Source organism: Patagioenas fasciata, chromosome 8 (genome assembly GCF_037038585.1).
Source record: "Patagioenas fasciata isolate bPatFas1 chromosome 8, bPatFas1.hap1, whole genome shotgun sequence".
In the NCBI taxonomy this organism is placed as follows: Eukaryota; Metazoa; Chordata; class Aves; order Columbiformes; family Columbidae; genus Patagioenas; species Patagioenas fasciata.
The window spans coordinates 14,641,337-14,666,359 of record NC_092527.1 but is presented as its reverse complement, the minus strand read 5'-3'; the positions used below and the strand labels follow the sequence as shown (position 1 = coordinate 14,666,359).

Here is a 25,023-nt window from a genome sequence, read left to right as displayed (position 1 = left end):
TCTCACCGGGGCAATTTAAAACATCATTGCATCACACTGTCTTCACAAAGGTTGGTACCACAGAGCAAATCTGGCAGAAAAATTTATATCACGCATTGGCCTGCCCAGTTCAGAGCCTAGCAAGTTAGCATAAACCCCTTCTCAGAGCTGGTTTAAGTTAAGACATCAGCCATCAACCCGAATGGCTGAGGTCTAGACAGAAGATAATGTCCCCACTACAAGAAGCATTAAACTCTATCACAAAGAAGGAACGGGAAATGACATCTCAAAGCACTGCAGCCAGTTCCTAAGCAAATAAAAATCTAAACATGAAGTTTAGGTACTAAAATACATGTGCAATTTGTCTAGCAACTGACTTGAGTCTAGTCAAGCAGCTCAGGATGCTCTATGAATCAGAGCACTAATTTTTTTGTACTTTCCGTATCCTGAAACACAAATTGAATGTCTTGAAGTGGAAAGACAGGCATGGATTACATGTGGATCACATCACGAGATAACCACAAAATTTAATTACTTAGAAGTATTACAAAAAAAGGCACTGCATTTCAACTCTCACCCACATTTTGCATTTCTGCCCAAAACTAAAAATAAAAAAGTCTGGAGAGGTTTAAAATTGCACTATACTTCCAACTCTTCACAGAACACACAATACAGCACCAGAGCTAGGGGTCCAGCTGGTTCCTATCTTACTGGTCAGTGGTACAACAGGCCATGAAACCATGAAGGACCACAGAGAAGGCAATTAGGTTTAGAGAAACAAATAAACAAAAAAAAAATCTATATCTGATTAGATGTACACATATGATAATAATAAAAGAAGTACTTTTTGAGACACGATTCTTCATCTTGGCTTCTCCACACCTAACTCACATTCTTTTCTAAGCTTATACTCAAAGATTTAGTTAGTCAGTCTGCAATACAATAGTTACATGATTTTTTTCTCTGCATTTAAAATGTATCTTGACTTCTAGTGTTTTTTCCCAAGGGACTGTATCCTGAACAAAGAAGTAGAGCAAGAAGCACACAAAGCTTCTGTTTGCATCACACTGTTAGAAGGGCAATCCATACTAACCAGAAGACTTGTGTAAACTCTATGTAGACAGGTTTCTTCTAACATCACCCTCCCTTCCAGAAGGAGCCGAGAAGGGAAGACACCTCAAAAAGCAGATAACAATTACCTCTTACCTTTCTGAAGAGGCCGCTGCCAATTAGCACATTCCTGAAGCTTCTAATTCAGCACGAAGAAAAAAAAGAAAAAAAAAAAAAAAGAGCAGGGAGTTGTTTTCTTCCTCAGCACAACAGTATGTCCTAAGAGGGAAAAAAAAAAGAAACAAGTATTAGCTTTCATGTTTTCCAAGAGGCTACAGATAACAACTCCTTGGAAAAGCTACTGTGCTGCTCCTTCTCCAGCCCTAAAACACCAACTTGAGCAGTCCTGTATTTTCTCTTTCTATCGTCACCTTATCAAAATACAGAAAATGAAAGTCAAGTCACCTAATACTAAGAAAAATAAAGATGGATTCATGTCAGAATGGGATAAAACCCCTACTAGAATGGGATAAAGTCTCATTCAAAAGTGTTCTTGAGTACTAATTCTATTAAGTAAATATGCATCAGCCAAGCTCACACCCACTTCTGTAAAAATTCAAATGAGCCACATTTACTATCAAAATAGTTGGCAAAAGGCAAATTCCAACATGCATACTGAACATACAGGTATATACTGACATTCAAATGCTTACATACTCCCTGCTAGGATCATACCTAGAATTCTGAGGTACATGTAACTAATCGTAACTATTTCAAGACAACTACTCTTTTTCTTAAGACAAACTATTTTCTTAAGACAACCTGTTCCAGCTACATTGAATCTTACTGTAACAATAAGAGAAAAAAAAAATTAAGTATCAGAGTGAAGGGAAAGGGAACTAAAAAACCTTTTTGTGACTAAAGATACCATTTAGAAATCCAGCTTCACTCCCACAAAACCACAATCCCTCACCTCAGACCATATCTCTCTCTCTGCCCTACTCCTAAGGAGAATTTACAGACACTTACAGACACCCAGATTTAATGGGCCCCTCCCTACCTCCAGTACCTGCCTCTGATGAAAGGCAGGAAAATCAAGTGGAAAATTATTTTAAAGGGTGCACGCAAGACATTAACATATTTGAGGAAATGGCAATCAAGGTTTTCCACGGGGAATGAGCAAAGGGAAACACATCGAGTCTGTTCTCTATCACATTTTGTTGGCTTATATTCGTACAGAAAACTCTCTCCTTTTCTGTGCCATGGAAAATCTGCACGCAAGTTCCGAAAATAAGGAAAAAAGTCTATGCTACCTTACATTTCCACACACACCTCAAAATGACAATTATCCTGTCTGCTAACAGTATGCAACTGCATATGGATCCTAGTCTCCCGAAAGACACTTTTATACAAGGGGCCCTAACAGGTAGGAAACAACATAAAAGGCAGCGCTCCCATCACAGCATGTCCCTCAAAGCCGACCATGTCTGTCCAATTCTAAATGGCCACAGTTCCCACATTTCTCTAGGGGACAAAAGCTCTCTTCTTCTCTCCTCCTGTCAGCAAGACTTAAAGCTGCAAGAATAATTCTGTCCAGATTCCCCTCTAGATAGGCAATGATTTAAAGAACTCATGAAGTAACAGTGGCAGTGTAAATAAACAATGAAAAACTAAATAAAGATCACAGAAGACGACACAGAAAATGTGCACTAAGTAGAAAAAGAACAAGACTCTAAACTTCTTCTGCCTTGTTACGTTCACCCATAAGTAGGCCTAGCAACAATCCGACAACGTGAAAGAATGGATTCTGACACAAAAGTGTACCTGCTAAAAACCTGTTCCCTAACGCAAACCTTCCCACACTGTTAATCCCACCTTCTCTGTGTTTTACACTCCTCGGTCACATTTCTGCTTTCTGTCAGATTTCAGCCCTCTTGTACCAAGGGATCCAAAGCAACTTAAGCCAATGCTTGGAGTACTCAAATTGTCACAGTTTTTTTTTAAAAAAAGAGGGAAGCAGTGCTTCAGCCCTCCTTGTGGGGACAGGGGAAGAAACCACCCTCAGTAAATTGCTCCTGACATGTGTACATCCTGAGGCCATGCGCTAATCAATACTGAACAGCTCAGCACAGATCAGGTTGCAAAACACGAGGGAAAAAAAAGTCTCCCCCTCTTAACCACACACTATTTTTGCATCCCTAAATCAAAAGCGTCATTTTTCTTTTTCATTATTAAATCTAAAGCACGCTTTAGACAGCATTTTTCTCCCTGCTAAGAGAAACCCCCCACATATGTCAGGTAACGTCTGCTACGAATTGATATACTGGTTACATTTCAAGTGCCTAAAAATTTTACACTCTCATCCTCTTGCTGGTAGGAGAAATAACTTAAAGCAGACATACAAGATTTGGAGGAAGCATATTTTTGATCAAACATAAAAACAAGAGGTGGCAAAAAAGAAGCCTAAGTGCAAAAACCTGAAGATTTTTTAACAGCATTTTCAGGAAGGCAGAAATCTGTCAATAGTACCACTTGGGGATGTAGGTTTAACTTAACATCACTTGCCCCAAAGAAAGAAAGATCACTCTGTTTCCAAATACTCAGGGAAACAAAACAAACAAAAAAGAGCAGCATTACCCAAAAGCCCAAAAGTCAAATTCTATGTGGAGAAACCTAGCAAAATGACTTATGATACCAGAAGACTTCACTAAATCTCCAGCAGCACTAGAGATAATCTGTATAAGAAATATGTCAAGACGTTTGGGGTACACAGCCACTACAGGAAGGAAACAAACAGAAAACTGGGAAACACTGTATCGAAACCCAACAAAACGCTGACATCAGCATCGGATAAGTAAAGAGGCATATGTTAAAACAAACACCCTCAGACGGTACATGAGTCAACTTCTGCAGTGGATTTAGCCAAGTAGCTTTTCTATATCAAGCTTAATAAAAATAATCCTCAATTCCAACAGCTAGAGTTGGGTTTTCAGTAAATCTCACGCTACCCTTGCTGATTCTGGACAGTACCCGAGTTAAAGACTGAAACCTGGAGTGGGGAGTCCAAAATGTTATCTTGAGTAAAAATTAACCCTTCTTTCCAAACAACAAGTGCCAGATCTAATCCTCCTGCTGCACAATCAAAATATAGTGTTTGTGCCAGGTGTTACCCACATCTCACCCACTTCCCGTGATTAAATGCAAAGATCCTGCATGACATTTGCCAGGGTCTAGTTCTTCATTTAATTGATCCAGAGACATTTTAAAGTTCAAAAAATTAACAGTTTTGGGAAAGTAGCTCTCCTCACTTGCAGTCTGCACCACACAACTGGCAGAGATAAGGGTTACATTATCCTGCCTGACCCTCACCAGAAGCCCCACCAGCCCCTTGGGAACTACTCTGTTAAAGGGCGCTTCTGTTATACACAACCAATCTTGAAGATTTTCTAGTTTTTTGGATTTTCTAGCTCTATGATGTTTATGACTTCCATATACGCAAAGAACCAGAGAAAGGAGTTGGACCAGAGCGCTGCTGTGTGTAGCAGCCCCCTCCCCAAACCGCGGCAAAGCAGGGTTTAAAGGGCGGAAGGACATTATCACCACCTCACAAAATTTATGGGGGGGAACAGTTCTCAAGGTTCTTCAATCTATGTTTAACGAACGGCTACTTTTCTTCAGGTGAATTATATGCACACTCAGTGTGGACTTGCAGAAATAGATGATGTTTATATCATTGTAAAAAATTGTTTTCCTTTTTTCTGTTTATTTTTCAAACTCTTGATCTAGGAGAGGTAACAACTCTTCTATGGATATCTGAGGGAAGAAGCAACCTTAATTTCCCATTGTAAAAAACAAAAAAGCAAGTTAAGAAAAAAAAGAGAAATACCTACTCTTAATCATCATTACGGAACCAAAAAAAGAGACCTTTTTCCATACACGTTCTTGTACAACCCGTAGCTAAAACGTTTCTTAGAAGAGTACCATAAGTATCTCTCATGTACCTTACTAAAACATATTAGTCTGTAGTGTCTCTGCCACTAACGGCAGTGGTACCTCTCAGGTATTTTGGGAACCCTCCCTTAACTCTGCAGGCAGGACTCTCAACCCCGTGTTTCCAAGCCAGGAACTTCACTTCTCCTGCAGCACGTTCCTTCTCCAAGCTGTTTTCTAATATCTACAGTTTGGAGAGAGTCTGTAGGAAATGAAACTTGCATTTAACATAGCACTTACCTACAGCAACATTAAGAGAAAAAGCCAGAAATAAACAGATTCTCATTTAATTTTGTAATAATTAAAAGCATATCCCTATTATGCATGCATACGTGTGTGCAAGCACATGCTTCTGTAAGCACAGGGCAGGGTAAGCACTCCCACCACAAACACCTGTACTGAAGGTATTTGTGAAGAAAGAAGCTTCTTCAAACATAAATACCATTTTCCCTGAACTGCACAAAGACAGGAAGCTCTTCTCAAGTATCTATTGCAAATAGCCATGAGAAAGTTATCAAAATATCTTTGCAGAAGCACAAAGGGTAAAGGCATGGTAAGAGTGAAGCAAAACACAGATCTAAATAGATTTTCCTTTGATTTGCCTGGGTCTTAGTGAACTCATGGGATGCACCCATCAATAGATGTCTAAATATAAGACTCTGCACTTTACTTACATGAAATACAGTTCCTAAAGGAGAAGTATAATTTTCATTAATTTGAACCACCTTTATTCAAATGCCAAATGTATTATATTTTTAGATATTTATTTAGAGGTGTTTTAAAAATTCTTTTATGCAGCTTAAATATTACACCTATCTGTATTTCCTCGTCTGCTTTTTCCAATCCTGAAAACACTCTCTTCCCAAAGTGACATTTGTCCATTTGAAAATAGAAGTTTACAGAACCACTATTCATATGCATCTGTTTAGATAACATGCTTATTAAAACACACAAACCTATGCATGACATTTATTTGCCAGTCTAACTGCAGCAAGCACCAATAATGTAAAAGAGATCTAATTTTCCTCTTAACCACTAAAAAAGGCACATATCTAGCAGAAGTAAGATTTTATACCTCATATTTTACATGCAAAACCCCGAGGACCAAACCCAGTGCATCCAAGCACAATGGAAGATGCTCATAACTTTAAAAATTTCATCCCTTTACAAGAAACAGGGAGGGAATAATTTTTTGAAATGTTTATTTCTCACTTTTAAGCTAGGAAGCAATTCTTTCTCTAAAAGCCATGCTCCTCAACCTTTCCCAAGTGATTGAGGTGACAGGACACTGACGAACCTGCTAAAATCACAGTGTTATTGTGCAACCAGGACTAGGACATAAGGGACAGAAAAGTCAGGCACACGGCCACGTCCTGGAGAGCAGCATCGTCCCGGGGTCCCCGCAGGGTGGCAGCGTGGGCTCCAAGTGCCACTGCTGGTGGGCCCCGTGCTGATGTGACCACAGCCACCGCCTCACCCGGCTCAGCCACCGCTCTCTGCGGGGCAAGATCAGGCGCCAAGGGGCACGGGGTGGGGAGGGGCCACACAGAAACATTTGTTTTTCACAAGATCTATCTCCATCCCACAAGCCGGGTTTCATATTTTTCTGTCTTATTCTTAATTAAAAAGAAGATACACTTGATGTCGGAAATCTGTATTTTTTGAAGCTTGAATCACTTAGCCTATTAAACCCAAGCCTGTAATATGGGTGTTATTTCTTAAAAACATACAGTAAATGCATTAAATTATTGATAGTCATTAAACAGGAAAAAAAATTTAAACAGCTCTCAGCTTTTATCAATCATTAATGCAGTTTCCACTTGCGCATCTCACTGGGTTGCTATCGTATAGCACAGAGCAGAGTACAAATCCTGAAGGCATGAATTCATTTTCTCTTGACGCAGAGTAAAAATATTCTTGGCAGCAGGAGAGAGGCTAAAACACGAAGCAGAATGGTTGAAAGGAGGCTTCTGTCTTTTGCAGTAAACAGGTAGCAATACGAGGGAGCAGCAACTTCAGGGACTGAGGCCCATCCACCGTCCCTCATCTCCCGTAAGGGCCAGTAACAACCCCATCCATCACCTCCAACACTCGGCAGCCTGCAGCAGCTACAACTGCCTCAACAGCATTTACAAGTTTGATCTCTATTTGAAATATATGTTAATTCAATGGCATATGGGGCGGGGGGTGGGGGGGGTGCGGAAAGAAGCATTGAGGTAATGGTGAAGCATCGAGCAACTTCAACAAGACAAAGATTTCACCTCAAGCTGCTCGCCAGCTAGCAAGCCAGTGAAACAGATAATGTTCAGAAAAACCCAACTGTCACCAAACTGACAGCCTCAGCCCAGAAAAATGACACAGACTTATTCTCTTGAAGCTACTGTGAACCTTTACTGGGGCAAGTTATGACTAGACCTAATTTTTTTTTATCAGCTTGGAATGACTCATGTCAATATGGGGAATCTGGACACAGATGCCAACTGGTGGCACCTTGACTGGCTGTGATATGCTGGCTACCAGTGAAGGGAAGTAAAATCCCTTTTTTTAGGTCCATTTTATGCAAAGACTGAAAAACCACCTTACAAAGCTGCTCCCTCAACTTTAACCCCCTCAATTTTATTGAAATTCACAAGTTCAAAACTGTAGCAAAGAAGGAACACAGTCTTCAGCCACAAGCCTGGTATGATTGCAGTATGCAAGCACCTAGCTGACCTACCTCTAAACAGCTACTCTAAGTGAGCCATAGCTAGAAAAACATCAACACAAAACACACAAACAGCAGCTCTGGCTCCATACTCGGCCAGTGAAACCTCAGTCCTGCAGCAGCCCTGCGACTGGAACCCAAATTAATTTGTTTTGAACTACCTTGCATCTGTTTCGATGAGCTGTAATAATAGCTCTGAAGTACGGTGCAGACACATCCAAAGCTGAACACGATGCCAGGACTGCTCCAGAGACCCCTGCCCACACCCAGAGCCCACTTACAAAACACTAGCAGGAAAATCTCCTCTACCAAAGTGTTCCACTACCCATGATGGCATAAATTCCATCAAATAATGCTTCTGTTCACTCCGAAAAAAAAAAAAAAAAAAGCTACAGATTTAGAAAAAAGTACAGAAAGAATCTTTGTCTGCTCCCAAAATGTAAATCCTATGAAGCTGTTTTTTTTTCTTTTCCCCTGAAAATGATTCAAGAATTCACTGAGCCGAGCAACTAGATAATGCCAAATGTTGATACCGAAAGTAGCTAGGAAAATCTGCTGTCACTGGAAAACATTTTCCAGCCTGTTTACAGACAGCTATGTTATAAAACACCAAGTCCTTTATTTCCAACCATCATTAGAGCAAATCCACTTCATGTAAAAAACAACAACAAAAAGAACCCAAACCAAAACAAACAAGCAAAAACAAAACCTCCACGCTTACGATGCCTGTGCATCATTATACTGAGTCCCAAGGAAGGCAATACAGTATTTAGAAGTAATAATACACAAGCTATTATCTCACTGAATTGATTTCATGATATATCAACGAAGTAATTCACAATCAATTCTGGTATAATATTAATCCTTATCTATATGCAGTAATAGCCCACGTTATTAATGTAACACACAACCACCACCAGGTTCCACACTGGTCCAGGACCCAGCATCAACACCAGAGAGAAGATGCTCGCCTGTCCTGCAGGTCACGAGCAGCCACCACCACGCTGCCTGCCTGTGACAAGGGAGCGGACGTCGGGACACAGACACAGGGGGAGTGGACGTCGGGACACAGACACAGGGCACCTGGCCCGGCTCTTGGTTGCTGCACAAAGAAACACCAGCTGCGCAGCCCCCCACAGCTGCTGAGGTGAGCCAGGGAAAAGAGGTTGCTCTGGTTTGTGCTCTGCATTCCTCAAGAGACATTTAGGGAAAGTCCGTGGAGTTCTGACACTGGTTTTAAGCAACTTCTTGTAGAGTGTGCTGAAAATGATCTTTTGATCATTTTATCTATTGATTACTTGTAATACATCCTCCTTGCCAAATCTTTTTTTGTTGTTGTTAAAGTACGTAATCCTTTTTTTTTTTAATTATTTTTTTAAAAACCACTCAAGTTCACATCTCTTCCCCTCCATCAAGAACGCACATTTCAAGAAGCTAAAATTGCTATTAAGTTTTGCCTAGCACGTAAAGCACATTGGCTTTCCAACAAATTCTCTGGAATCTTGAGACCACAATGTGGATCTCCAGCTAAAAGATGCAGTGGGAGTGTACCCGTCCCTAGTGTTTCCCCTTCCTAACCAGGGCAAGGCTTGTCTGAGCAGACATAACCAAAGGCTGCAAAACAAACTTTCTCAGATCCCCAAATATAACTCTCACAATAATTGCAGGTAAGTCTAATGGAAAACAACTCTGAACTAATAGTTAAAGCCTTTCAAATTCTCATCAGTGTTATCAGAGAAGGAAGATGCATTTCCTCAGATAATATTGCACATTTAACTGAATTATCACAGATCCACACTTGAGGCTTAACTATTTGACTTCTCTTAGCTTCAGAGATAGGACTTTTCTGCATTGGATTTTGGGGTTTTATACTGCAGTATCTGTGCATACACACCACCAACTCCCTTTATTTTTACAAACCAGTTCCATGATAAAAGTCACTTAGAATAACAAAGCCAAACAACTGTCAAACCACTACTAATATGAGCTTTCAAACAGGTTTCCATTTCATAAATCACTTCAGTGATCTAGTTTCACACCACCCCAGGGAAAGTTACATGCATAACAGAAAATTCATTATCAATATGCAGAGATCACTTGGGAACAACATCGCTACTAGTAAAGACTTGTGCAGTGGCACAATGATTTCAATGCATTTCAGATGCAGTACAGAAGAGATGTTTAAAACCAAGGCATTAGCCCTGTTTCAAAAATCAGCAAAAGACAACCAGTTATGCTGCAGGTGCTCGATCATCCACTTCTCCCTGAGCCAGCGCATGGTGGGCATGAGCAAGACAATAGAGCATTAGCGGTGCGTACTAACTTGCTGCTTTTGCTAAGAAAATAATTTTGGTCATTTTCAGAAGATTTGCTTAAGATCCCACGGGTCTAGCAAGTTCAGAGACCTCAAAAATGGAAGACATTTATCTGTAGATTGAACATGGTGCATGAACAAGTTTAAAGACAGTGCTAGGAACATAATTATTTCCTACACCACACATGTGCTTTCAGGTATTCCTTCTATTAATGCTTCATATTATTTTGTAATAATAATCTACATTTTAACTACTTATGATATTTTATCTGCATCTTAAAAAGATGAATTATCTCGTTCTGTTCACCAGTTCTGATGTTGCTTTCCTTTGTAATAGGCTTCTGCTATCAGTGGTCAATGGCCAAGACTTTGAGTATCAGCCTCACAGAGGAAGAAGAAAAAACAGTGAACCATCATCTGAGTGTGCATGTATATTTGGACTGTATTTTCCACTTTTAGCTTGTTAGCTTGTCCTGAAGCTCAGATGGTCACAAACAGCTCTTAATAAACACTTTTCCTCTGGAAAATGTATCTAAGCGCTAATTTATTGTTACAAGAAATTCAGCCTCAGGAACTTAATCAGAAACCAAAACAGAGGCCAAAGAGACTGTCTCCAAAGGACCCTTTTACAAGGATCATCTCCTGAAAGAAACTCTTATTACTGACATTTCTGCTATTCCTTACACAAAAGTATAGCTCCACTACATGGATGCCTGATACAATATGATATAATTAATGACCTACCATGTATACTCCCCCCCGAGTTCAGAGGCTTTTCCACAGTTCCTGTTTCCCTGTGATGTTTTTCCGCCTCTAATCAAAGAATTTGAAATACTTAAAATAGGAAAAAGTTGAGCAAGAAGTAACTGGTTATTTGAAGTGACCAACTAAAACAAGTATTATCACAATAGATACAGCTATAGCTAATGTGAAATGCAGAACTAGGACCCCAGTAAGGAGACTTCAGCTGAGCTTTTTCTGTTAACAATAAACAAAAATGCAACAGTCAAGAGAGGAAACTCAGGATCAAGAGCAGGAAGAGGTAACAAACGGAGCCGTCAGCCCCTAGAGCGTGTAACAGGTAACCACCCGTCCTCCAGCCAGAGGCTCTGCGTCCATAAACCGCACCATGGCAGCAATCGCTTGGCTTCCTCCGGGCTTCACACCAGACAGCAGAAACAAGGCTCACATAGCTGAGCCTGCACCTCCCGTTCGGTTCACCCATACTTTCACATGTCAGCAGTAATCTCTTACAAATGCCAGCTGGGGTTTATACTCTAAGAATTCCAATTAACACGTTGCATTTCACTGAAACTTGCACACAAAATCCCCAGCTATTTTCTAGGGCATCACCTGGTTTTGTCACCGTTATCTCAGGGACCAGTTTAGAATCCAAAATGTAAAAGCGGCATTAGCTACAGATGTTCTGTTTACACTGTGTGTCGGGAGTTCAATCAGCAGTACAGGTTTTTTAGATAGAAAGACGTGGGAAATTTTTTCAGCGCTACCTATGTGATTTACAAGGCTAAATCTCGCTGCACCTAAATCATTTATATATGTCAAAAAGCTACTCCTGGCCTTTTGTTGTTATTCTATTACATGTAACTACAAACTGTTACCCTAAAATTTATGCACAAATATCACTTGTCGATAGTACTTTAAGAAGAAGAAAGGTGCAATTTTTACCAGTCGGACTGTGAGAGAATTTCTCATCACGCTGTGGCACATATGCAAAGCTTCTCAGCAGCTTGTTCCATGACAATGGATTTGCAAAGCAAGAACTGAGGGGATTATTTGATTCAGCATCTACTCAAGTGGCCAATTGCTTCAGCAATCAATACTAATCAACAAGCTAAAGCCTTATAAGAAAAATCAGACAGAATTTGAATCCTTCCTGCTGCAGCAAGCAGGGCTCTGAGGCCTTACGGTTCAACACAGACACATCAGATGCTGCAGTTTGGGAAAATCAGTTTTACCTAGGATTTAAAACACACCCTTATGCTTCTTTCCAAATGCCAAAACACAAAGCTCATCTTTTCAATGAAATTCTGAGAAGAAAAACACACACATACAAACAACTTGGGTCTAATATCATCTACTTGTTACTTCACACTTCAGCAGTGCAGAAAAGACCTTAACGTGAGCACAGAGGATAGGGACTAAAATAAGAGCAAACACAGGCCATCCTCACACACACAACTTTCGCTTTAATAACATGAGGAATTTTACTTTTTTCTACTCTTATCTTTCAGGGTGAGTTCACAGATTCTTAAGAGATATAAATTACACAGCTATGACAGTACACACGGGGAAAGCAGAGTGTGAAAACTTGAATAAGAACTTAGGAAAAACAAAACAAAAACCAAACCAACCAAACAAACCCACACACCTTCAGTGTCCTTAGGAAAAAAGCAAACAAACAAAAACTCACACAAAAGAGATGTAGGTTAGGTTTTTTATTGCCCTTTTTGTTCAGCTAAAGCCTATGTCTCATGCACTCATATTTCCTTTGGTACCAGATTAAAACAGAAACCTTCAGGATCATCAGGCAGACCAGAGGACCTTTGGCATCTGCTAAGACCCAGCATTCAAGCTGTGCTTTAACAACCCTGTGAGCCCTCGCTCATCTGTCTTCATAAAGCAGGAAGAGCACAAATCTGTTTTCCCCTACATTACACGGTCACTCCAAATCCCGTTGCAATTACTAAGTAATTCTTGGCATAGCTGAACAAGAATGACCAAACCCACACTCAAAGAGAATAAATTGGCAGCGAGAAGTGTTGACCGGGCGAAGGGGAGAGCTGGGAACACGGTGTTTCCAGGAGCGGCGCACACTTCAACAGCAGTGATCCGGTAGAACAGACTGACTTGTCTGTGTTTATCGGGGGACAGCTCGTTTGGGTAACAGCAAGCACAATGACTTCAGGCTGCATGAGTAGCTGGATTCAGAAGGAAGAGTACTAGGGTTCAGGATTCCTAGAAAAGAGCTGAAGGAAAAGGACAATCTGTAGTTGTGGACTGTTCTGCAATGTTACCCTTTGTCAGCTGGGCATATCCGAAACAAAAATACCAGCTTTCACTGAAATTCACCTTCAGACCCAGCAAAGTTTGACACACTGACAAAACGAGGATTTCTGCATTTTAAATAAAGCTTAAGTGCAATTTAGGCATAAATTTAAGTTACTGTGAAAAATATATGACCAGACATTAAATCCTCTACGCTGAGCCACTGGTAATGTGCCAGCACACTCAATACTCAGTTCTGTGCCCTGCTCTTCATCCACCAAAACATACAGAAATCATTCACAGCAGACAGGTCATTTCTTCCACAGCCCTTTTAGTCTTCAGACAAGCAAATATAAATGTGTATATGTTTTAGCTATATCCATGTTTTTAAAAGTCTGATATATAGTTATACTTTGTACCTATTTACATGCACTTTCCATATACATTCGCACTTGTTTATGTGGAATAAAAGCTCAGCGTTTTAGAAACAACCAAGTTACAGTTTTTGCACTAGGCAATGATGATTAAAATCTGAATATTTCATAGTGGTGAATCACACTGCCAGGTCTCTAGGGACCAGAGCAATTTGAATTGGCATAAACGAATGTTTCCCAATCTTCTGCTGCTTCTGTAATGAGTTATATTCCAGCCCTGCCAATCATTTCTCAGAAGGCAGACCCACTCTCCAGCTTTTTAGCTATATTCACTGCTCATGAGTGCTGAGAAGGCTGTGCTTGCTTCCACATGTGGAACTGCTGCTGTCACACAAGAGCAGCCCATGTGCACTTTGGACCTTTCTCCAAAGCCATCCATGTGTTTCCTCAGTGCTCTCCTCAACCAGGTCTGCACGGGAGGGAGAAACCTCAATTCGATAGAGCCCATTCTCCCATCAGCTTTTATCTTCCCAAATCACCAAATAAAATAACTTCCAGATCAGCAAAGATGGAAACAGAATGCAAAGCACTTCCAGTCCTTGTACCCACATTTAAACCAGCCGCCCTCTAGGCCCAGCCCGCAAGCCTCTTCACGCCAGCATCTCTGCCGAGCACGTCTCTGGAAGCCTCCTGATGTCAAATGATAACGCATTCCCCCGCTGATATGAGTTCAACCTCAAGAGAAGAGAGGAAACAAGCTGCTATGCACAGATTAGAGCTGATGAGCAGTAGGTAATGATTGGAGCTGTGTCAAATCACGGTTACAACAGCTTTTTTTTTAAGATACTTTCGGGTTCACACACTGAAGTTCTCTTTTGAACCAACTGTGCAAACACCTGAACTTCAACCAGAACTCTGCCAAAAAAGAACTCGTAGGGACTTGTCCAAATGGCACAAGAATGGGCAAAGTTTTGCTTGGGGGGGTTCAAACAAGTACACTTGCAGATAACTAAAAGGAATAGGAAGTTAAACTGTAGACTATTGAACTCAGACTTATTTTTTTTCCCAAAAACCCTGACATTGCCAACCTGCTGTATGGTGATGTGCTACTTCTACAATTCATGATGACATTAAAAATTTTGTTTCTACATGAACTAACAGAACCAAGACAAATTTTGCTGATACATAGCTTTGATTTTTTTTTTTTTTTAAATCTCCCAGAGGTCCTCAGCCCCTAGTTCTAGCAGAACATTTTTACTTCCACCTTAAATAACCTTGTTTAGAAGAGTACTAAAATTGCTGACAGGACGCACTACTTCTAGTGGGCAACCTCACTCCTGTTACCACCATTGGATTTATATTACAGGATTGTTGTTATTTTTTTGTGTTTTAGCTTTGTATTTGGTCATTTCTCAAGGACTGCACAAAATCCAAGGTTCAAAGACTTTTGACCAAAGATATCAGACAGTGATGAAACACACAGAAGTGTATTGACTTACTAAGGTGTAACTTACTAAGGTGTATTGACTAACTAAGGTGTACTAAGGAGTCATTGCATTTTGAATACAGTGATTGTGAGTGTATGCACATCCCAGTATGTTGGCTCCATCAGTTGCAATTAAAAACACCAAAATAAGTCTTTTCATTCATTGTAACACCACCAATGTCAGCCTGTAATATAATTGTAATGAGAGTTATCAGCAATTTAAGTTCTGTCAGCGTACACAGGAACAAGAGAAAGGGGAACTCGCTATGGAAATTACTCTAGTTAATAACCTCGGAATACAAAGGCAACAGCATCTTTTCTTTATGTCTTCTCCCAGCACCCTAAATGCCAACAGTTGTCCATTAATCCATTGGTCTTGAGGCCTCCTAAGCTACCTCTGCTCCCTGTGACGCCAGCTGCGCCAACAGAGTCTCTGCAGGATCCATGCCTCTGAAACTGTTTTCAGGCTCCTAGGAGTGGTGGTTCTGCTCCAGCCCCTTCTATTACTAAAATTAAAGTGAGATACAGGATGGACTATTTCCTTCAACAAATTTTCAGAAGTTGAAACTTCAGCAACACCCCTGGAAAAAGGCCAAAATGGCTAAATAAATCAAAACCACACAGAACTTGTGTCCAACAGAGCACTGTTGTCCATTTCCTGACGGCTTCTGTCTATCCAACAAATTACAACCAATTAAGTCTTTTGCAAAGAAAGTTTTTGTTTACAGCAACGCTGAAGAAAAAAAGAAAAAAAGACAGACCTAAGAGGCATTACTCCACATGTATTAAAATAATTAGTCCATCCACAAACACAACTGGAAATTGCTTTGGGTTTCTCCAAAGGACTTCAGTTTTGGTTTTGTATGCAATTATAGTAATCAGGAGTTCCTAAGCAGGTTCTGCAAACATCAGGTTGGTTAAAATAGAGAAGATTTAAGGAACTGTATTTTTGCTTACAACTCTTAGGTCCTTCCTTGCCATTTCATGCTCAAAATACTGAAGTTGATTTTGCAATCATACTCTTAAAAATAACTAACTAAATAAATAAACCAATAGATGAGCTGTTTATTCTAAGATGTTTCTGACCTAAAAGCCTCACCTATGTCAAAGAGAAACCAAGCTCACAATTCTATCAGCATCTTACTGCACGAAGACCGAAAGCCAAAGCACAGCTTCTATACAGAAGCTAACATTCATAGCTGCATATCCAGAAAGGTAAGCAAAGTAAGCTCTGCTCACCAGCCAGGAATGAACTGCACTAGCAACCCTAATAAACCAATTTCATATTTTCTAATGTTGAAAACTTGAGCCTAATAATAAATAAGTATTCAGAACCTTTATCATGTTTTCCCAATTCTAACACTCTTTACTGTTTATCTAAAGCATTTTGCTTTCCAATGATGAAGATTACATGCTCCTGAGAAAAGTTTTAATTAAAAATACAGTTTAACACCTGACGATGCAAACGAGCTTTATTTTCCTTGAAAGGAAACTCTGTTGACATTGTTGGATACACAGACACTTAAATTAACACATCAGAACACAAGTAAAATCCCTGCTGTACAGAGTCAATCACATTTTTGGCATTAACTTCAATAAAACCCAGACTGCAAGTCTTGGCTGCATCAGATCGATAATTTTCAGAGCCTCCCTGCTGTATGTTTTTTGTATACCATTCTTTTAAAGCACAAGTAAGATGCCCTGACATTCACAACCTTAAAAAAACCCACAAACTGTTACTTTTAAGACAGTGAAAATGTTAATCTAATGGTCAAGCGGTCAAATCAGAAAATACTTTCTGAGAAGTCTCATCATCATAACGTGTGAATTACCACTGATGAACACAGGTCACATAATAACTTTTAAAAGGCTTTAGTTCACAGTATTCCACAATCTATTGAGTGACTCTGTCTTTCTTGAAGAGCTTCTGATGGAAAGAAGCGGAGTCCTAATCATTGCAACTTGCAGTAGCCAACCCAGAAGTCAGTAGCAGAACCAAGCGCATACCTTATTGTCCTGCCGGCGCTGCTTCCCTTCATCTTGCACCCAGCTGTGCAACACTAATGGCATAATACATATTAATGGTTCTGGCAGAACCCAGTGCTACATATTATCCTCTCCCAGACAGAATGTAATAATCTCTTGGATGTAAGTACTGCGTTTTGATGCACGTAACCCACGACTCGGGTGACCTCCCCTGCTTTTCAGATTTTTCCTGCAAGCAGATCCTCAGACAATCAGCACTGATTCGGGGCTGGCGAGAAGGGCAGCAAACAGGAGCAGCCCGTCTTCCAGAAGCAAGAAGGGGGCTCCAGGTAAAACTCCTTTTGCATTACATGTGTGTTCCCCACACTCTGTTTAACACAGGCCTTAGCCTATATTCAAGAAAGCACTGTAATGTATTAAAAATTTTGTTTTTCAAAAGACTTTTTAAGCCCTCACAGAAACTTCTGTGAATGTTGTGTTGCAGCACTTAAGCACAGCAAACAGGTTGTGGGCCCCAAAAGAAAAGCTAGCTTATTTAAACAGAAAGACTACATATCATTTCAGATAACTCTGGATAAAGAATCCAGGAAAGTGTTCTGCCACAATGGTATTCCCTGAAATTAAGGGACAGCTGCAGAGTTAAGCATTCACTGAAATGCTTTTCTGCATGGAACAATAGATAAAGTACTCTATATATTTACATTTAAAAAAAACACAAACAAAAAAATAACCCTACACTGTCAATCTTTTTCACTGGAGCAGTATTTGTAACCAGACCAGACTTTAATACTTGACTTTCTGCCAGATAGCTTTTGCAGTATGCTTTTCTCCTAAAAAGTTATCTCTGAAGGTTTAAACAAGCTTGACAATAATAGTCAGATAGCATTTTATCTGCACAACAAACTCGGTTACAAACCATCAATATTTATTAGATATAAATCTCAAGCCTTCTTGCAAGTTATAACAAGTTACATAAATTATTCTTGCTCAAGATACTCATCAACATATTTTCTATCATCATTAAAACAGCATTCACCAAGTACCCCTTGTCATAGTCAGCAGTTGTTTGCACTTAACTTTCTGCACCTTATTCTTATATTTGCCTAAGCTAACAAAATTAATATTCTAGTTTCCTGTCTCTTCTCACACTTCAGCTCCAAGGAAAAACCGTGCCAAGTTAAAAAATGTAAATAATAATTTATTACTAACATGTAGAACTTGCACAGATCAGAGGGGGAAAAAAGGCATTTTCAGTGTAAAATGCACTGGAGGTTTTAAAAAAATGCAACAGGTTTGTTGCTTTCCATTACAATTTAAAACATTGGATCTTCCAAAGAACAGCTGCACAAATATTTGAGAAAAACTAGAGCAAGCGGTACCTTTAGAAACAAAGAGTAGTTTTTTATAGTGCTCTTTAAAACTTCAGTATTGAATTGTACAGTGATCTGATATTTTCACCAGTAACTGAGTCACTACATGAAGAACACAGAGCTGCAGACCAAGTTCCTTGGTTTCCCTTAAGCCTAAAATGAGACCGCATGATATATCTTCCGAACTTCTGCTCTGCTCTTAAAATTCTTATGCCACCGAAGATATTCCTTTACCAATCTCCTGTTAGGAAATACAGAGGCTGCAATAAAAGCAAGCCAGCAGAACACCTGAGGGACTTCAGAGTTTAATTCAGCAGCAGATGATATTTAAACATATGGTCAACGTAAGCACTTTTCTGAATAAGGACAAAATTAACATGTGCTTGACTGAACTTGAGCTCAGACTTAAATTCTGACTCAAAACTGGCTAAATTAACAGCTGCACAAAACAGACTTGAATACACTCTGACTCTTTCTACATAGCTAGTTTTTAGAGCAAGCTAAACATTCCGTCTTCTCTTTTTGTAGGTAAGCATCAACATCCACCAATTGCTCCGACTGATCTAATATAAAAATTATGATCCGATATCGGTAATTTATCTCCAAGCCAACAGTTCAAAGGCAACAATACTCACTTCATTCTTCCCACTCTACATGAAGGCTAAAATTAGTGAGAAATTTCTTCCACAGAAAACCAATCCAATCAACCAAGTTATTCTAACCAGTTTTAAGAGAATTTAGGTAAGCTTTAATAATATTTACTGTGCTACTAAACCAGTAAAGAAATTAATTCTAAACTTTTGCCCAATGTACCTTCTGATGCCTGTAACTGAAACACCCTTAATGCAGTCCACAAAGACTTCTGGAAATACAGTACAGACATACACACATATATATGTTCTTTTAAAAATAGAACGTATGAGAAAGCACAGTGGCTGGAGGGCAACAGCATCATCGCGCAGTGCCAGCAAGCTCAGCAAAACGATTTAGACACCTAAGTGTTATATTCTGCATATCAAGAATGATCATTCAGCTGTGTTTCTCATTTCTGAAACACCAGGAGAAAACTAAAGCTAAATTCCAAGAAAAATGATTAAATTATGTATTTTCAAAAGAGAAACATGACACAGGCAACTTCATCTTATTCCAGCCACTGTCCTTGGAGAAATCTGAAGTTTTAAAAGCTCCATCTCTTTGCTTGTTAATACTTTGTCTTTCCATCTCAAGTAATTCAAGACTAATTCAGTCTCTAATTAGTTTGGAAGCTTAATGGCCCTTATTCTGTATGTTAAAACTATTTTTTATCGTGTCTGATGCTTCACGGATGTGTCATGTTCTTGCTAATCCGGATCAGCACTTTCGGCAAAATTTTATTATGAGTAAAGTAGTATGGATGCAAGAAATTTCAAGTATCAGATCATCTTGTGACACTGCACCAGAAAGCAAACAGATGGAAATAAAGCAGCTGACTTTATTCAAGGTATGGAAGACTTCTTTCCAAAAGAGAATTTGGGAAGATAAGCTCCAGTCCTTTCAGAATTCTGCATATATGTTGGCTTTTAATCTTAGAAAGGGAGAGAAATACATATCAACATAAAACTATTAACTCTAACAGTTTTTCTTAGACGCTGCACCTGAGAACTACACAAAATAAAACAGAAGAGAGAGACTCTTCACTCTTATACCCGGTTTCTGATCAATTACAGTTTACAGAATAGCCCAGATAGATTAAAAGGGTGTGAAATATATGTTCCATCGGAGCAAGTTCAGTTTTCTTGACACGATGGATCTATTTATTGTGGCTGTCTCACTGGCAGAGGATGCATTCAACCCACTGAGATGCAAAATTTTGTATACACATTATATACTCTCATCTGTCACCAGCAACTAACTTGAAAAGCAGTTTTGAATTCACTCTAGCCCGAGCAACTTGACTCGGATACATTTTAAGATGTAAAGACGTTCTAAACCGATTGGTACTATCTCAGTTTAGCAGTGGGTCAGTACAGCCGCAAACAACTCTGCCTCTGAAATTCAGTTTCTTTCCCAGATGTGACTTGTGGAAGCCAGCTGAACAGCCACATGTTCATCAATCCCATTACAAAACCACCACAAGGCTTGGCACCACGTGCAGTATTTCCAGGAAGGAAGCCAGATGTATATTAATATGAATAGAAGTAACCAGATGAAGGAACACAGGCCAAGGCAGTAGAGATACATGCTCTGCGTCACCCCTCAATTAGACCTACCTCAAAGGGATGATGTTCATCCCATCCTTCATATCATGCACTGAGAAACTGAAACCTGGATGCAACCATTACAAAGTGAGGGTTGAAACCTGGGTTTTGTTTGCTGCTCTGCCCAGGTGTGCCTTCAACCCCAGGAAAACATCCATTTCAAGCACTGTGCAGGCCAGAGATTTGATTGACAGATTTCACCTCCACTGAAATTCTCATGTCATGCTGAGGCATAACTTCACATGGTCTGCATCCACACCTCTGCAACAGACTGCACACAATGACTTCTGCAGATCTTCAAACCAACTCAGTCATTTCTAAAGAATGGTTCCACAAACTCCTACAAAAGGAAAGCGAGTGGACAAGCACATATATTCAGTCTAAGCTGATTTTTTTTTATTATCAACTGGACTCCATGTTTTCTTTCATGTAACACTCAGCCAACTGTGGGGTTTTATAAGGTGCTGGAGGAACGTATTTCCTGTTATCCGAAACACATCACTTCTGGAGCACATGAACAACAGTTTGTGGTGCGTTTCTACAATAAACTAAGAGGGCTGTCAAGTCTGATGGCATATTAGTTTGTCACTTGTAACAGGCAAAGCTGTGTGAGCAGATTAGACAATGCTACATAATTTAATAATTTTATCATCTATTCTACTTGACATTACCAGCTATTCCTCATGGTTTCATCTGCCTATGAGACGCCAGATGCAGAGCCTTTTTACTAAAGTGAATATTGTCTACCCATACACAGACACCACCGTTTAACCCATAAAAGGCAAGCTTGGCTTTCAACACACAAGAAAACCCTTCCGACTCTGTTTCCTGGAAACTCAACGTACAAGTCCAGAGCAGCTCTTCTAAAGAGCTAATGTAGAATGAGATCTGTCCAGGAAATTATACTCACTAAAATATATAACATGTACTTACAGATCCTTAATCAAATTCACAGAAGCAAAGCCTTAAATGCTGACCTTCTGCAGGGGATGAAGTACAGAGAGAAATTGAAAGCTTATAAAGAAAAAGAGGAAAAAAAAAATTAAAATCATACTACGCCAAAAAGCCTCTGACAGTATCGTTTTAAGAAAGTAAAACACAGAGATGGTATCAGAGGTACTATATCTATAGATACATAGATATATATAGAAATGCACACATCTATGCATGTGCCTGATGATCCTAAATTAAGGAAATAGATACTTATCAATGAGTAGAACAAGGAGAGGCACCTACATTTAAACCAGCAATGCTGTTTAAAAACAAGTAGCAAATCAGCCACGTGCATGTATTTGCAATAAAACTTTGGGCTAGCATTGTAGTTTCCCTTCTAAACACAACTTGCAGTTCTAGGGCTCCAAGCAAAGCAGGAACAGAAGACAGGCGAACAGAGAGGTCTAGGACCACAGGAGGAGTTAAAGACACGCTTTGTAAACTAGTCACTAGTAAAATCTTCTCAGGAAATACTGTTACCAGCATCTGCACATTACTCATTTCAAACTGCAGAAGGGATAAAAATAAAAAACTTTTATTCTGGTTCTTGTCCGCTCGGCCGATAATCTAGGAAACAAACAACTTCACCAGCCAAACAACACTGCTTTAATAAAATAGCCGGAGGAAAGGAAGAAAGAAAAACAAACCAACCAACCAACCAACCAACCAACCTACCTTATGGATGGCAGAGGAGAGGGCTTTTTTTTGTCCATGGACCACAACCCTCACTTGACACCGTTGTGAGATGCTCAGCACCAATATGCACTGTAAATTCCTGGGGCAAGTAAACTACAAGATCATTTGAGGCATTCAACCCGTGGCTTACAGTTGCAGCAAATCCAAGCCCAAAACTGCCGGCATGCCCGAGCAGCTTCAAGTATTCACAACCTACAGGAACACCGCTAAGCTGCACTGACCATAATATCTTCCCTTCTCTACAGGTGTTCAGAACTAAAAACTGCTTTTGCAGAGGTGCAAGCGAGCCCAAGAGGACAAAATGGGCCAAAGACTTTAGCTCAAACTTTTGCCAGTTGACCACAGCTCAAAGAATCATCCTAACTGAAACAGCAGCAAATCCAGAAATAAGGATAAGACATTACCCAGCTCCAAATTACTGGAAAAGAGCTGAGTTATACTGAAAAAATTCCTTTTATAAGTCTGATATCTGCCCACAGAGAATCAGCCTATCAAATTTTTAAAGGGCATTTCTTTTAACTAAACTCCTGTAATATATTTTATGCAAGATTACACTACTAATAATTTCCATGGGATTTCAGGCATGAGAAGTACCAGTTACACCCCCACAGGAAGAATGTGTGGAGGTAGGAAAAGGGAGAAATCACTGTGCTTTACAGGTTCACGTATAAAACACCACAAACAAGAAAGTTTGCTGAGATGATAAATTAACAACTCTGTGCAAGGGGCCGTACCCTCCCCTGCAACAGTGCAGCCCAGAGTGCACACACTTGTGCTAGACTGCCGCTCACAAAGAGTCAAAGCTGGGAAACTATTTCAGCCAACTTTGGCCCAGAGCCACCCAAAGCTATTGCTAATGTGACACCAAGCCACAAAGTTCTCCCTATAATGGGCAAGGGCTTGCTTTGTGTTTTTTGATACCTCATTTTGTTGTAAGAGTTTGAAGAGAGAAAACAACACACCCCAACTTAGTGAAGGCGTAAATCAGTGCAGCCCACGGTGAAAGCCTGTGCTCCTCACAACGCAGAAGTGGATGGTGTTCAAATTCAAACATCCTTATCGGTATTTACTCTTAGCAAACTAGTTTGTTTATTTTTCCTTTATGTTGCAGATATTTGTGCCACTTTCCAGCTGTTTATATAATTCTGATCTAAATCAATGTTGACAGGGATTTGCAACCTGCCCATTTGATTTTTTCAAGTAACTGTTCTAGGCCTGGAAGTCTTTCAAATGGCTTAATCTAAATATATGGAGAAATCCTGATTTCCTAAGCAGTTTAAAATACTAACATGAAAAAACAGTGTCTGAAGGACTGCAAAAGTCACTCAACAGGTTCTCCTGACGGCTGTCCCCAGTACAGGTTGTTAACTACGACACTAAACAATTGCCTGGCTGCTGTATTCGTGCAAGTTCTTTGATGACTAGTTCTGCTTCCAGTTTCCATCAGAAGTATCATGGCTAATAAATCACTAACCGTATAATAGTCGATCATCGCATTACATTTCTGATGTGATGCCACCATATACAGAACAATGTATTTAAAAGTGAAGCTGGCTCTTCTTTTAACCTCTATCTCTATTACTAAACATTGAAAAGGTGCAGTTATCATTTCAGCCACCACTAGAAACTGCAAGAAGACCACATATGTAGTGAGCATAAGAGACAGAAGTGACAGAAATTGATAAAAACTTCATCACATGGCTGACACCACATATATCAAAGCCCTAAATCTCATTCTCTGCTTGCCTCCAATTTCCATCAAAGCCTGCCAGCTGCACATTTATTGAGAAGTTTGTGATCTGACAGCCACTGTATTACCAACATTAATGATGCATCAGTCTCTAGAATTACTGGGGAAACAGTCCAATTGATTTTATTATTATACAGAGTTCCTCACATTTCATTTCAGGCAGCTTCCTACCACAAATTTTAGCAATAACTAAAAATGCTACACAGCTGATGCACAAAACGCTAGGGCAAAATACGGTTACCACAGCTTCATGCCACTCAGTTCTCCCTCCAGGAGAGCTCCAAATCACTCAAGACACCACTGTGTAATCCATGAGTTATTAGTCCATAACTAAAAGGGCTTACATGTTACGAGGCGATAAACAGCGCACCACTAACATTCACTAATTTGGCCAAGAAAACTACAAACAGTCTTTAGCTCCCAAAAAAAAGTAGTTTTCCCAAAGTCTTATAAATCACTGCTATTGACACTAGAATCATAAAAATGAATCCCCATATAGACTGAAATTGTTTCCACAGGTACCATAAAGAGTACACATTTTCTTTGCAGTAAACAGCCCGCTTTAGTCTGGCATTTTCATCCTAGAAGGCTTTCTTCACATAAAACTATCACAACTACTAAAAAGATGCAATGCGATACAACAAATGAAGCTTGTAGGGGCTTTTTTGAATCATATCCAAGTATTTTAAATACACATGTCAGTTGAAATTTCCAATATCAGTCAGGAAATGACCTCCATGAAATATCCAGCATCTATTCCCAGAAGTCCCCAAAGTTACTACACCCATGTTTGTTTCTTTCTTTCTTTTCTTTTCTTTTCTCCTTTTTTTTTTTTTTTTCCTTTCAGCAAGCCTGGCAATGACACCCAACAAAACTGTTCTGTCACTTTTTAGGTTTGAAAGAAAACAAATAAATGCTGTCATAGTTTTAAGAAAAGTGATTTTAAGGTGCCATATTTCACAAAAAAAAAAAAAAAAAAAAAGAGAGAAATACAGTTTTCCTTCCCTATTTTTAATCTCTTAACTTCAACTTTTCCAAAGGTCATGAACAAAATATTTTCAAGCACAAGTGGTTTACTCACTCACTTA

At 39.6% G+C, this 25,023-nt stretch overlaps 1 protein-coding gene across 7 annotated transcripts in view; it reads right to left on the bottom strand.

Annotated features, from left to right (window-relative positions):
* ZMIZ1 (zinc finger MIZ-type containing 1) overlaps positions 1–25,023 on the bottom strand; it is a 345,891-nt gene that overhangs the window by 294,896 nt on the left and 25,972 nt on the right. For all 7 annotated transcript variants that reach the window (XM_071811737.1, XM_065843042.2, XM_065843046.2 and 4 more), the window contains exon 2: positions 1,186–1,308. The gene's annotated coding sequence lies outside the window, so the exon portion shown is untranslated. The remainder of the gene's footprint in view (positions 1–1,185; positions 1,309–25,023) is intronic.